This window comes from Denticeps clupeoides, chromosome 2, assembly GCF_900700375.1.
Source record: "Denticeps clupeoides chromosome 2, fDenClu1.1, whole genome shotgun sequence".
NCBI lineage: Eukaryota > Metazoa > Chordata > Actinopteri > Clupeiformes > Denticipitidae > Denticeps > Denticeps clupeoides.
The window spans coordinates 8,927,773-8,942,113 of record NC_041708.1 but is presented as its reverse complement, the minus strand read 5'-3'; the positions used below and the strand labels follow the sequence as shown (position 1 = coordinate 8,942,113).

The following is a 14,341-nucleotide window of genomic DNA, read 5'->3' as shown; positions in this document are numbered from 1 at the left end:
GATTAATGGCTTCATATATATATATATATATATATATATATATATATGTGTGTGTGTGTGTGTGTGTGTGTGTGTGTGTGTGTGTGAGTGTGCGTTTGTGTATATAATATATATAATATATTTAAAATATGTATAAAAGACACTTGTTTTTGTATTCATTAACATTCTTGTCATTATAAGACTGGAAAAGAATCCTTCTTTCCGATTTAAGGGGTGGGTGGAGCTTTAGAAGTGGGAGTGGCTAAACATGTCTATATTATTATTCTGTAATAATATAGAAATATGACCTTTGGTTCACCTTGACTCTAGTATTTATACTTCCCCAATGGTGGGAAGTGTAAAAAAAAACTTGATCTTGGATGATTTTTTTTTTTTTTCATGACATTCCTTCACACTGTGTGTTTGTTGCAGACTCAATGCTAGAAAAGCTGAAACATTAATTCTAAGTGAGCTGGTTAATCAGTACCTGGCCACAGTGGTTCATTATTCCTCGTAAAATACTACAAACGTGGCTGAAGGAGAGCATTTGTAACCATTTCATAAGAGCTTGGGAGAACATGCAGAAAGGTGTAGATGTTCTCTCCATGCAGATTTTATTCAAAGATGCTCTTTTATTCTTTTCTCAAGGTCCTTGCCTGAACGGGAGTTAATACCAGTTTCTCAATGTGCGCCCAGTCACATGCGGGCTTTGTCATTTCACTCGCCGGCGAGTTTATATGCAAAAGACATTTCTTATGCAACCATGTGGAAAATTCAAAGCGGGGGGGTGGGGGCAACGGGGTTTTAGCGCTGCAGCAGCCCTGGCTGTGGCGTTCCAGTGCGGATCCCACCCTGGAGCACAATGCGAGCTATGTGCACTTATCAACCCCCAAACCCCCTCCCCCTGATTAAAATCGTGCAAGATCGCTTGGGTATGTCGTTGTTGCGGGCTGCCAAGTTCAGCCAGTCCACTTACCCCTGCTGAGCGGCTGCTTTTAAAGCCACCGTTATACATCTAGAATGCATCCATATCTTGGAGAAAAGCAACTAACCGATGTGTAATTACTAGACTCAGAAGATGAGACGTTGTTTTTTTTAAAGAAGCTTATTGACTGCTGAAATAGTGAATGTGACATTTGTGAAAACTTCTTACATTCTAAGACAATGCCTCAGTAGTTGTTTGGTACATCTGAAGTGTTCATTGTTATAGGTTCTCCGGTCTCATTTCAGTTGTGGCGTAGCGGTTAAGGAAGCGGTCCCGTAATCAGAAGGTTGCCACTGAGCAAAGCACCATCCCTACACACTGCTCCCCGGGCGCTTGTCATGGCTGCCCACTTCTCACTCAGGGTGGTGGATTAAAAGCAGAGGACACATTTCGTTGTGTGCACCATGTGCTGTGCTGCAGCGTTTCACAATGACAATCACTTTACTTTCACTTACAAAGAAAATTCTCTGAGGTGTTGCGTTGGGTTGAGATGACTGCAAGTCATGCAATATGATTTGTATCATTTTTAGACTCGTAAGTATGTTCTTTGGTTGAGGAACATCTTCATCTTGGAAGACCTTCCCATCATGATAGAAAGGCCACCCAAATCTTGAATTTGTCACCCAAGTGAAAGAGGGAGAATGGGAAAGAGTAAGGCAGAATGAGACAGTGGTCGGTAGACAGCTGCACACAAAGTGTCATGTAGGCCTGTTGGTCATTATTTTGGGCTCTGCTTTGAAGCCTGCATGGCCCCCAGACAGCTACACTTCTCTGTCATGTTAATGTCATCACCCTGTGCCCTATAGATAGTCCTGAAGTGTATCTACACAGTCTAACAAACATGATTGGAGACCCAGGCCTGGACATTGTAGATGTTTGGACTGGTGAAATGCCCCCTGCCACAGGCCTCATGGATCCTGTTATGTATGTCTGTGTGAGTTTTGGCATTTGCGTCTGAAGGCAGCTGCTCATGACAGACGCCAGACAAGTCCAATTCTGTAGTCAGAGAGAAAGACTCCTTGTGTGGGGTTACTTCAGTTCAAGTTAAGAAGTGCAAGGGTCAGAGTTGTTAAATGCATGCAATTTAGAATTTCTAAATTTTGGGGGAAATTTTAAATGTAAAAATGTCTTTTTGGGCCAGTGTCTGATGCTTTAGGTTCCCTTTTCAGGGTTGTGACCCTTCTGTCTGCTGGTCTCTCTGAGTAGACCTGATGAACTTCTGAACTTCACCACTTCTGAACAGGGCCAGCATGAAATCTTGTCTCAGTCCCAACAGTAATTGTGCTCCATCTGTGCTTTTTTATTGGTTTCTCTAGATCACTGAAATATTCCACAGTGTCAAGTTCAGATTGTAGGTGTTGTGAACATTTGGCAGGGATGATTGGGAATGTTTTGGGAATGTTGAAACCTGATAGCCAGTTGTAGACCATTGGATTCCCAGGCTAAGCCTTACAGTAATGAGGAAATTGCTTGAATTGGAGCCTTGGTTAGATGTCTGATCATGATTTAACTATTTGTTTTCACTGTATACACTCCTGAATGTTCTTTGGGAAGAAAGAGATGCTTTAGGGAAACTCTCTTTCATGGTTGTAGTTGTGCATTGGCACAACTCTGCATCCCCATTACATTTACAGTTGGGATGCAATGGTACAAGTATCCCATGGTAAGGGCCATACCTCGGTTTTTGGACCATGAGTGGATGGAGGCACAACAGTGATTGGACATTATCCATTGCTGTGAAGATCGGCCATTGCCAATCTCCACAGTGAGCATATTAAGCTGTAACCTATTAAGCCAATGGGTGAAAGCCTGGCCTATATTTCTGGACCAATTTCCAAATTTATTCCAAAACCTAAATCCTGTGGGCCGAACAGTTCAAAATTGTACTGTACAATAGTGTAAACATAATAAATACTAGGATCCCAGGTTAACGATTAATGTGTGTACAGTGTAGGGAAAAAAAGTACTTTCAGTACTTTTATTTTTGAAAATGATTCTATTTTATCGATCTTTTTGTAATTAATGGGAGACGAGATCAACAAGAGATTACCAAAATCACTCTAGAATGGAGACTCAAGCCAACTTCGGTCCCATGCTTATTTTGTCTACTGGCTTTGGTATGGCAGGAACTGGTCCCCCAGCAGAATTGAAAACCCTATTTGTGGTTTGGAGTGACAAGGCCATGTGCAGCATGACCTGAATGGTACAATGAATAAGAACCATACCCTTCAAAAGGGCTTTTATATCATATGGAAATGCAAATGAGAGCCAGCCACACAACATCACGCCTTTTCTTAGTGACTACAGCAAAAAGTGTCTGTAGAGTCTTGGTCAAATCGCTGTCTTGCCTCACTGAGGTCCACCATCAAACTGGTTATATATATATACACACACACACACACACACACACACACGCATGCACACACATACACACACACTTCAAACACACACACACTTCAAATCCACATTAATTGGAGTCATTCTGCCCAACATTGGGTGGGTTATGAAGCTCTAGTCTTTGGTATTATAATATCAGTTACCAGTTATTACATTTTCATTTAGTAGCAAATTCGAATCGACTCCAGTTTTGATGAGAACTTTAACGGAGCACGGGACAAAATGAATTTTTAGTATCTGCAGTTACCATTAACAGTTGTAGCATGCATGCTCTGAGAAGAAGGAGAAGTTTCAGTTGCGGCCATCCGGAGCTCACTTCAAATATTCATACCCAATTACAGCCACAGCAGAGTTCAAAGTGTAATATATCTTGGAGTGACATTTTACTAAAAGTCAACCGCAGGCCTCAAATTGAATTTGTTTGCATCGCGGATATAGTTTAATTTCGTCCTTTAAAGTTTGTAACTCAATTAGTTCAGGATGCTTGTGTGTTATTTTTTTGTGCCTCTTAAAAACATTTTTTTTTACACCCAGTAGAGTTTGAAATACATTTCCAGAGAGCTGAAAGCAGTTCAGAGTGGCATCATTTCCACATGTGTTTTTGAACATTTGGAGACTTTTTTTGAACATTTGGAGACATTTGTTTTCTTGTTAGAAAATTAATATATGTGATATCATGACAATATTGTGATTTTTTTTTGTGCATTTTACGCCTGCCCCAGCATTTTTTTGGTGCCAAGGTGAACCTACATATATAACACCAGATGAATTTTAGCATCAGCTTTTCATGAATTCTGAGGAAATTTGTATATTGGAAACACAAAACTAATAACCTCCTTTTTTGATTTCCTTTATTATATTTGATATGCTTGATTTCATTGATGATGTCAGACGGCACTGCTGGCTCAATTTTTGCAGAGTTAAATAGTCTTACATTGCAAAAATACCTTAATCTGGTTTATTGACTTTAATCAGATATCTACAGTGGGTACGGAAAGAATTCAGACCCCCTTAAATTTCAGGTGTTTTTTTTTTTTAGCAAACTTGCACTGAGCAGAGGCTTCCGTCTGCCCACTCGACTAGTGCAGGGCTGCAGTGATGGCTGACTTTCTACAACTTTCTCCCCATCTCCTGACTGCATCTCTGGAGCTCTTTGGGTTCTTCTTTAACTCTCTCACTAAGGTTCTTCTTCCCTGATAGCTCAGTTTGGATGGATGGCCAACTCTAGGAAAGGTTATTCTTCCATTTAAGGATTATGGAGGCCACTGTGCTCTTAGAACCTTAATTGCAGCAGAATATAATTTTTTGTAACCTTGGTCAGATCTGTGCCTTGCCACAATTCTGTCTCTGAGCTCTTCAGGCAGTTCCTTTGACCTCATGATTCTCATTTGCTCTGACATGCATTGTGAGCTGTAAGGTCTTATACAGACAGGGGTGTGGCTTTCCTAATCCAGTCAGTAGAATCAAACACATCTGAGCTCAAATGAAGGTGTAGAACCAGCTCAAGGATGATCAGAAGAAATGGACACCACCTCAGTGTCAAAGCAAAGGGTCTGAATACTTAGGACCATGTGATATTTCAGTCTTTCTTTGTTAATAAATCTGCAAAAATGTGAAAAATTTAAGGGGGTCTGAATACTTTCTATTGCCTCTGTGTTTAATTGTATTTCCCCACAGTCAAATATAGAAGTAAAGTTGTTCTAATTTAAATAGATGTTTCTGATAATATCTACAGTTTGTATGGCAATAATATGTACTGAAAATGTACAATTTGTACAATCACTAATAGCCCTGAGGCCAGGGCATCGATTGCCACCCTGAACACAGACTGTAGATACGTTAATAACTGCAGTGGAACCTAATTCCTCCTTTTTTCTGGTGTTTAGGTGATGCCCACGTGACACACAGGACTGTAAAGCCTAAGGACGACTCAAATCTCCCAGGTAAGATGTTCTGCTCCTCTCATTCTGTCATCATGTTGGATTTGGGTGTGGTACTGTGTTTTTTTTTTATCTGCCGGTAATCTCTGGAATCTGCCACCTCCCACATGTGCTGCCGAACCGAAGCACTTCATGGTGCAGTGCATCTTCAAGGGCCCGCGCAGTGTGTAGATATTCTCATTTGAACATAGGAACACCTTCCCCCCCTTAGGGTTTGCATTAATGTAAAACATCAGAATTGTGAACTATGGGGATAAATGCTGCGCTGTTTTTTTGGTGTCAGTAGTCACAGAGGGAGGGGGGCGGGGCAAAACCTCCAGGTTGGTGAGGCGCTCACCGACTCCCTGATAATTTATTTAAATAACGCTGAGCAGCACCAAGGTGAGCCGTTTCCGTTGCATCTGCAGTATGCTAATGGTGGTGGTGGTGGGGGGCTCCTTCGCCGTCAGAACATTTAAATCAGCACAGCCGCAGAGAAGTCATTTCCATGTTGCTGTTTCTCTTTAACCAAATGTTCTTATCACGCTCTTTCTGGCAAACCGGCACACAACGCCTCCTCTGTGCCACGGGTCACATGGAAGTGGAATTCTGACCTGGTATTTCCTGAAGGGTTATAATCCTGCATATGCTACCATGCGCTCATTTCACAGTACACACTCAATGTAAAAATGCTGGTATAAAAAAAGTCATGACAGTGTCTCAAGAAAACTGTTGCTGGAGTGATGAATGGTTTCTGTATGTTTCATGCATACTGGTTCTTGAAGATAAAAAAGAACTAGAAGGCTTCAGCAATTTCTTTTATGCTTTTTTTTTTTTACAATCAATATTGTCCTATTTAGACAAAAAATGCAAGACAGGTAGATGGCACCAAATATGATATTTTGTAATGGATGACCATATATAGACTGTCAGTATGCATCATCTACTACTAATCCAATCACATTCAGTTTAATCATTGTGATACTGCTGTTAGTTATGACCCTATATAACTATAGAGCGCTATATAAAGTGCTCTGAAATCTGATTGGCTGAGCCATGTTCAAAGGCACGTTAACATATAACTCTAAATCTATAAATGTAATTCTCTGTTACAACAAACCTTTATTATTGCACTTTTATTATTTCTCGTATGTTGCTGAGCATTTTAAGTAACTAAATACTTTGCTTTGGCAGATTTATTGTTAAGCAATCTATAGCCTGTTGCTATTAACTTGCAATAATTCAGTTATTAATTGAATATTCATCTGTTTAAGTATATGGAATACAAGGTTATTAATGTCCATGAAGTGTCATTAGGTTTTTACTTAAATGCCATAAGACACCCACAGGGTCAATGACATCAATAAATGTATGTATAATATATTGATATATTACATTTCCTTTGTCTGTAAATCATATCATTTGTATACTATACATTATTATAAATGGGTTATTTTGTTCAAATTTTAGGTTTTGAAAAGCATTGTGTATTATTTCGTAAACGCTGCTTAAGTGTACCTTTTTTGGGGAATTGTTTTTTTATACCAGTCGTCACTGTATGTTTTAATCTGTATTTTCCTATGACCTGCGGTCTGGCCTGAACACTGGATAACAATTGTAAGGAAGTGCTTATGCAACACTTCCCTGTTATTATTCCATCACTGGCGTCCATCAAATGGGAGATCGGGCCACTAATCTCCCACCCCGAATCTTTAACAGCAACAAACAGCATGTAAATGTACAGTAACCGCTGTATTGATTTCACATGGTCCTCAGCGGAGCTTTACAAGATTATGTTGCATTATAACTGCTGCGCGGCACAAAAGCCCCCACTCATTCCGACCGGAAAGAAAACCACCGAATTCCAGGTTCTAAGGTGTCAGCTCTTTTGTTGGCCTGCGTGTGGAATTTGCTCCTTTTCTTCCCCCCTCGCTTTTTTTTTTTTTGTGTGAGGCTGGCTGCTGAGGCGCGTACGTCTGGATTATTTGTCCTCTCGGTGGGGGATGTAGGTCAGATGGAAGAGTCCATTTCCTGTAACAGGGTTCCTGCTTGGGGGTCTGAGTGAGATGGCAGTGCCTGGAGGGGCTTTGCTCTTTGGAACCATGTGTCTTTTAAACATTGACAGCTTCTATTGACAGCTTCTTTGTATTTAAAATGAGTTTTTTAATACAATAAAATATTTGCTTAGTAGTAGTCAGTAGTCATGTTAGTAGCAGAAGTATTAGAAGATTAAAACCAGGTAAATAATTATGTTTTAATTATTTTAATTATTAATAATCTGATTGCGTAAAAAATATTTTGCTCAAAATGTTTCTATTAAAACAATTGAGATAGGCCAAATGTGTGTGTATCCGTGTGTGTATGTATATATACAGTCAGGAACAAAATTATCGGCACCCCTGGAATTTTCCTTGAAAATGCACAAAATTGTTGCAATTAAATGTATTGCTAAACAAATGTTTATTTCCTTTGTGTGCATTGGAACAACACAAATAAAGTTTTGTGGGAAAATGATGTCAGATTTGGCTTCTTTCCTCCTTTTTTGTAATTTTCTGGGAGAAATGGTGCATTTTTGGGAAGATTCCAGGGGTGCTGATAATGCCTGTCTTTCCCTTCCTGTGTATGTGCGTTATGTCTTTGTAGTGTCAGGGGTGTTTTAATTGTGAAGTGGGGGACAGGGTCAGCGACACACTCACACACACACACACACACACACACACACACACACACACACACACAGCCCAGTAAGTGATTAGATGGGGAAGTTGTAAATTCTCCTCTCTCAGTGGCCTGAGTGGAAGTACTGACGTCTGCCGGACTCTCACGCAGCGCCAACCATCCGCTCCTGTCCTCAGGGGGAAGAACTACAGCTCCATGTTACCCTGCCTGTGCTTTATTGATAGTGGTCGTTGCCGCGGCGACTGTAGCACAGGTTGGCATATGTTCATGTAAAGAATCCATATGCAAGCTCTGACCTGCAACAAGACCTTGACTGACGCGCCTCATCTCTCCTGCTGAGATCAAACCCTGTGTCGTCAAGGTCGTCCTCACAATGAGACTGGACCTGCTCACCCCTGACCTGGGATCAGTGGGGGAGGGGTCAGGGCTGTGGCATTGGCTGGGAGATTCTTTTCTGTGGCTAAAGAACATGTGTATGCATGCATATATTCTTGTGTTTTAAACAACCTCACAAAGATTGCTAAATGTTTTGGTTCCTACTAGAAGAATAAATGTAATTTCCAAAATAATTCATTTAGAAAGTTTAAGATTAACGGTTAGGGTTAACATTAGACATAGATGTAACTTTTATTAGAGTCACTATATATTTATCAATACTGTAATTGTATATTATTCTGTTCATTTTAATCCTAATCCCATTATTCAGGCTTAATTTAAAAAAAGTAAAAAATTTCATTTCTGTTTATAGAGATGAATAATCGTGATGAAAAATAAAAGAATTGTAGCCATCTGAAGTAATTAAAATCAAAGATGGGCCTTTTGCTCCTGAAGATCCAAAACAAGTGTGTGCGTTTTTGTGTTTCCTCTTATTCAATGCATTTCTCAAATAATGTTGATGAGGTTTCTTAGCTCCTCCTCTCATTGTTATTAATGTAAATATGTAACCAATCATTGAGGGCGTGGCCATCTGCAGCACTGCCTCAGGTCTGTACAAGGAGGGGTGTGGGAATTCTGTCTGAAGCAGCAGGGAACTGGGGGTCCTTAAATAGGCCACCCTTTTGTAGGAAGAGGTATTCTGGGAGGACAGAGAGAGAGTGTGTGTGTGTGTGTGTGTGTGTGTGTGAGAGAGAGAGAGAGAGAGAGAGAGAGAGGACGAGAGAGAGAGTGTGTGTGTGTGTGTTCTTTTTATTTTTATCTTAGCAAGGACCAAATGTGCTGGACATTTCATGGGATTCAATTGTACAATATTTAATCAACAAAAACCTCTGGCTTTTAGTCAGAGGTTAAATACATGCAAAGTAACACATATTCAAGACATGTGTTATAGAATTATTAACTTAAATCCTGTATAAACCGGTGTGTGCGTGTATGTGTGTGTGTGTGTGTGTGTGTGTGTGTGTGTGTGTGTGTGTGTGTGTGTGTGTGTGTGCGTGTGTGTGTGCGTGTGTGCACGGCATCTATCCAGGTCAAGTCTGATTGCGATACATTGTGACTGGGACAGGACAGCAGCCAACACACTGTACTGTACCGTTGTCTCTCACTGTGTTAAACTGTATAGTTATACAATTAGCATTCTTAAGATCATTATGGTGAAATGTGCCAAACAATGCATTATACAGGGAGTGCAGAATTATTAGGCAAGTTGTATTTTTGAGGAATAATTTTATTATTGAACAACAACCATGTTCTCAATGAACCCGAAAAAACTCATTAATATCAAAGCTGAATGTTTTTGGAAGTAGTTTTTAGTTTGTTTTTATTTTTAGCTATTTTAGGGGGATATCTGTGTGTGCAGGTGACTATTATATGTGCATAATTATTAGGCAACAAAAAACAAATATATACCCATTTCAATTATTTATTTTTACCAGTGAAACCAATATAACATCTCCATATTCACAAATCTACATTTCTGACATTCAAAAACAAATCAGCGACCAATATAGCCACCTTTCTTTGCAAGGACACTCAAAAGCCTGCCATCCATGGATTCTGTCAGTGTTTTGATCTGTTCACCATCAACATTGCGTGCAGCAGCAACCACAGCCTCCCAGACACTGTTCAGAGAGGTGTACTGTTTTCCCTCCTTGTAAATCTCACATTTGATGATGGACCACAGGTTCTCAATGGGGTTCAGATCAGGTGAACAAGGAGGCCATGTCATTAGTTTTTCTTCTTTTATACCCTTTCTTGCCAGCCACACTGTGGAGTACTTGGACGCGTGTGATGGAGCATTGTCCTGCATGAAAATTATGTTTTTCTTGAAGGATGCAGACTTCTTCCTGTACCACTGCTTGAACAAGGTGTCTTCCAGAAACTGTCAGTAGGACTGGGAGTTGATCTTGACCTTATCCTCAACCCAAAAAGGCCCCACAAGCTCATCTTTGATGATACCAGCCCAAACCAGTACTCCACCTCCACCTTGCTGGCGTCTGAGTCGGACTGGAGCTCTCTGCCCTTTACCAATCCAGCCACGGGCCCATCAAGACTCATTCTCATTTCATCAGTCCATATAACCTTAGAAAAATCAGTCTTGAGATATTTCTTGGCCCAGTCTTGATGTTTCAGCTTGTGTGTCTTGTTCAGTGGTGGTCGTCTTTCAGCCTTTCTTACCTTGGCCATGTCTCTGAGTATTGCACACCTTGTGCTTTTGGGCACTCCAGTGATGTTGACAAAATACCCATTTGCCTAATAATTCTGCACTCCCTGTATTATATGGCATTATATATGCTAATTGCATGAAATGGAATTTTAATAAACAAAACAGGATAGAAAAAGGAAAAAGAACGTAAGAGAATGTTAAGATAGAAATGTAACTGCATCAGTTTTTCTACTTAAACCTGTTGACTTAAAATCCGGGTGTGTTTGCTTCTGTGCCAGAGGGACGGTGGTAGGGAGGGAGGGAGGGAAGTAGGTCATTGATTTGGAACTGAGCTTACGATTACACGCTGCCCTAGAAAGGCTCTAGAACCAGAGCTCTTACACAAAGAATTTCCTGTCATTTCAAGGTCAGGGTGACAAGTCACCTGATAGCACCTTCGTGTGCTATAGTCCCAGGCCAGCAGGGTTTCTGCCACCCTAGGACTTACTCAGCGCAACATGCAACACGAACAGTCCAGCAAGCCTATGAAGTTCATAAAAAGGAATATTTTTGCATTAGTCAGAGTGTTTCCTGTAAGCATTGTGACTTAAAGGCATTGTAGATTTTGCTGTATTTCGCAGAACTCTGCAAGTCGCTAATCTTTCGATACACATAATGTACAGTTGTTTTGTGTTTAACAAGGAACAGCTACACTTGTACCTTATGGGGTGAAAGCAGCTCCAGTGTTAATTCTGCAAGCTTGCTAGTAAATGTAAAAAAGCAAGAGCGCTGTCTGGAAGTATTGAAGATATCAACCAGATAAACGTGCACATGCCCATTTGCGAGAAGTACTTAAAAGTTGTTCGTGTTATATATCAATATTTTAATAGGATCTTGCTAGTAAATGTAAAAAAGCAAGAGCGCTGTCTGGAAGTATTTAAGATATCAACCCGATAAACGTGCACATGCCCATTTGCGAGAAGTACTTAAAAGTTGTTCGTGTTATATATCAATATTTTAATTGGCTCTGTCAATACTGTTGAAGCAAGTTAACTATAAGAATGGCCTTCTTCGCTTCTCACCCCGTGTTTTGCAATTATGTAATTGCTCAAGGCACATAAATTTTTCACTTTTGCGGCACCTTGCTCAACTGGACCTTCGTTGTTTGGGATTTGAATCCGCAACCCTTCAGTTACGACTCTGCTTCCTTACACTTCGTCTACTTTGAAATTGCTATCTTTGTACTTGATTTTTGTTACACATATTGTATATCCTTTGCTAATTTTATAGTCACCTAAGATTGTTCTCAATCTGCTCTGAGAAGTGTTCTGCTTTAGAGCTCTTGCTTGGAACCTCTAATATTGATTGATATCAGGAAATTATAACATTTACATATCTGTGTACATGTATGGCTTTTACATTTATGTTTATGGCTGCAAGAACATTGGTATATTTACATTATTTATTAGATTTACATTTACCAGATGCCCTTATCCAGAGCGACTTACAATCACTAGTTACAGGGACAGTCCCCCCCTGGAGCAACTTAGGGTTAAGTGTCTTGCTCAGGGACACAATGGTAGTAAGTGGGATTTGACCTGGGTCTTCTGGTTCATAGGCGAGTGTCTTACCCACTAGACTACTACCTAGTAGCTACTACCTACCTAATGATGCAAGCTGTATTAGTTAATAATCAGTTTTTTTTTAATTATTGGCACCTGCACACCTTAAAAAAGTGATTTTAAAAAAGTGGGCTAAATTAACAGTTACATTGTTACATTTGAACTGTAGTTTAAACTGTTAAGTAACTGATTCATCGAAACAAATTAGTCAGAACAGTTTGTGGTTAGCAATATTTTTGCTTTTTCCCCATTTTTCATCCCAAGCTCCTTAATAATTATCAGAATATTTGTCTTATCATATAAAATTGAATGAGCAATTTATACAGGTTTGTTTTTATAGGCCCTATCTCCTCCGACCCCTAACTGTGTTATGATGCATAACTCATATTGGGTTGGCCCATCGTGGCCTCGGGCAGTGGTCTCTTTGAAGTACCGCAAGACCTGCTACAAGAATCTGCTGAAAGGTGCAACGTGTGGACGATTGAAGAGCTTTGTGTATGGAAATGGCTCCTTACCGGCTGCTTTGTCTGCTGTATCTTACAGGAGAAAGAAAATCTCGGTGTACCATGTCTAGCTTGTTCAGCCTCGCCTCTGAGCTTTCTGCATGTGAACTGTGCAAATGTTCTTGGAAAGGAAGATGCAGTTGGGACGAATAGAGGAATATCATTCACGAGATGAGACTGCTTTGTCAATTTGGACGGTTTTAGGTTTGTTATTTTTTCTGATTGTTATGGGACAGCTTTTAGTGTTTATTAGATTTATGCAGCTGTAATATTAGTGTGTTCTGGAAGGTTTCATCTGTTGAGGTTACATGATGTGCCCTGATGTGCTAATCAAACATGGCATCTAACTGGAGACAGGCAAGGACGTATCGCTCGTCCCCCCCCTGTGATGTGGCGTCTCGCCTCAGCCTGTTGGTGGCGGAAAGGCTTAAAGACTTTGATGTTTGAAAGAAGAAAAAAAAGTAAAGAAGCTACTGACGTAAATATTCACTCCAAGCAAGCAAAGGCACGATCCCGTCCAGGACCCAACATGAGTCTACGCAATCGCAAGGTAACACCGGCGGACGAATCCCAGAGCTGCTTCCTGTCTCTCTGTCTATCAAAGTGATTGAGAGAAGTCGGTGTTTTATGTGTCGCCCGAGGGTGAAAAAGCCTAACAAGAAAGTCTCAGCACTCACAGCTCAGCAGTACTGGATCATATTTGGATGTATGACTTGTTATTACATTCGTTGCAATAGGCAACAAAAAAAAAAGAAAAACTGACACGCTTGTATGTCGTTTTATAAAATTAACCCTGGCTCCCTTATTATGAGGGTCCTGTGTGGATTTGATTGTAGTTGTAGGCATGAGCAGTTTTTAGTTTTTTTTATTTTGTTACCCACTGCCTAGTTAGTAGCATGCCTTCCCATTGGTGAATGCATAACCTTGTAAGGACAGTTTTCTGGAATGAGCATTAGATCCGGCGTCTACTGAAAAAGCACAAATAGAACATCCAGAGGGGAGGTAGTAGCCGAGTGGGTACAGCTCTCGCCTATGAACCTGGAGATCACAAAATCACAGGTTCAAACCCCACTCACCCCCATTGTGTCCCTGAGCAAGACACGTAACCCTGAGTGTTTCTAGGGGGACTGCCCCTCTAACTACTGATTGTAAATCAATCTGGATGAGGGTGTCTGATAAATGGCGTAAATATAAGTGTACTTACATGACAGATACCAAAGCAAGAAGACCTGGGCCACTATTTTAAAAGTGCCGCTAGCGTGGGGCATATTCAGTAGCCCTCAGGATTTTCAGTGGCTGTGCTGCTCTTTCCAATGTTAATGAGGTTCCAAGGTCTTGAAATGAAAGGGAACAACAAAACACACGTTCATTCCTGATGAAGTGCTGTGCTGCATGAGGTGCGATTACAGCAGGTAACATGCCTTGACGTTGCCAGACATCTTAAGCAAAACGCCTAGATTCACGGAGACAAATCAGAATCCAGAAATAGAATGCACACATTCCACCCCCTATCCCAGCCATCAGCACTGACATCGGGAATAACAGCTGCACAGACCACAGCAGAACAGTGAACAGGACAGACAGGGCTGTCAGAGCTGACCTGATTGCTCAACTGGCCAAGAAGGAGTGTGTGTGTGTGTGTGTGTGTGTGTGTGTGTGTGTGTGTGTGTGTGCTT

The 14,341-nt window shown here is 40.7% G+C and overlaps 1 protein-coding gene across 1 annotated transcript in view; it reads left to right on the top strand.

Annotated features, from left to right (window-relative positions):
• The window catches only part of LOC114784543 (zinc finger MIZ domain-containing protein 1-like), a 91,009-nt gene that overhangs the window by 31,034 nt on the left and 45,634 nt on the right, over positions 1-14,341 (top strand). The window contains exon 2 of the mRNA XM_028970014.1: positions 5,248-5,304. The gene's annotated coding sequence lies outside the window, so the exon portion shown is untranslated. The remainder of the gene's footprint in view (positions 1-5,247; positions 5,305-14,341) is intronic.